This window comes from Nicotiana tomentosiformis, chromosome 11 (assembly GCF_000390325.3).
Source record: "Nicotiana tomentosiformis chromosome 11, ASM39032v3, whole genome shotgun sequence".
NCBI lineage: Eukaryota > Viridiplantae > Streptophyta > Magnoliopsida > Solanales > Solanaceae > Nicotiana > Nicotiana tomentosiformis.
In genome coordinates, this window is record NC_090822.1 from 51,746,673 (window position 1) to 51,748,235 (window position 1,563).

The following is a 1,563-nucleotide window of genomic DNA, read 5'->3' on the forward strand; positions in this document are numbered from 1 at the left end:
TGTGCGGTCTGCGATGGGTTTTCGCGGCCGCACTCAAAAGTATGCGGTCCGCGCTGAGATAACTTCAGAGAACCAGTAGTCTGAATCTGGGATTTTCATGGCCACACTCATTTTTGTGCGGTCCGCGATGGGCAGTCCACGGCCACACTCAATTTTGTGCGGTCCACGCTGTCGTGTTCTGAGAAGCAGTGTCTTTCTTTCCAACTGCAATTCAATAACACATGTTGAACCCCAATTCTAACTGACTTTCACTACATGTTTGTTGCAGACAATGGTGCATTCACGTGGTCGAGGTGATACTTCCAAAGGGAGGGCAGAATCCTCCCGAGGCCGGGGTAGAAGAAAACCTAACATGCCATTATCATTCCAAAAAGTTGTGGGCAAAACGACTACTCTCAGTATACCACTTTCGGAATCCTCAGACACCAGTGAATACCTCCCATCCCGCAAAACGTCTGAGGGGGAGTCTGTACAACCACAACCGGGGGCACAATCACAATAATTCCCCAATAGATTCCATTTAGTCGATGAACCTACCTCCTCCTCTAGTTCTTCTGATGGCTCGGAGGTAGGTAGTCAGGCATCCGAACCATCTTCCCGACCTGCTACAACACCTGCCCCAGCAACTAGCCCAATCATTTTAGATGAGGATGATGAGGTTCTGGATGACGGGAGAGGGGGTGACACAATTGTGGGAGGCCAGGCTAGATCAAAGAAGCCGGAGGTGTGGCCTGATAGGTTTGTAAGTGAGAAGGCGTGTGAAAATTTTCGGGAATGATGGCCCCAAAGGTCGCTCACTCTTGAGTGACAATTCATAACCAAAGACCTAAGCCAGCACAATCCAAATGTTCTAAGGCAATTTACAGAGAGAAAAGGGTTGAAATGGTTCACCGTCCAGTTAAAAGATGCCAATGGATATCTCGTCAAGGAATTTTATGCCAATGTTGCCCACATTAAAAAGGGTACAAAGGTGACGAAGGTCCGGAACTTGAAAATCCAGTTTATTGGCCACACATTGAACACGTTTGAGGATGTCGGGGCAGTGCAATACCTGGAGAAGCTAGCCTTGGGTGATGCAGTTCGCCCATGGCTAGCTGAGATACTTGCTATTCCGGGGACAACACCTGCATGGCTCACAACAGGAGTTCAAATTGTTAGAGTCACCCTTAACTTTGAAGCAAAAGGGTGGGAAACATTCGTGTGCAGCCGTCTTGACCCATGCCAGTATGAGAATGTCCTTCCACTCCCCCGAGCAGTATTGGTAGCTTCCATCATGGCAGGCTATCTTATTAATATAGGAAACTTGATGTCCTACAACATCTCCAATACAGTCCAGAAATAAGAAAGATCGTATCCATACCCCAACTTCCTCACAGAGTATTTCCAAGACCAAGGAGTAAAGCCGAGACATTTTGATGTGGAGGTGAAGGCTAAAAAGCCTTTCTCATGGTACCACCTCCAGGGAGCGGATAACCCTAAATTCAAGGGTAAAGCCACTACCTCCACTAGCCAGTCTGAAGAGGCAGAGGTAGTGGCCACCGGGTCAGTTGCCGAGCCCTTCAC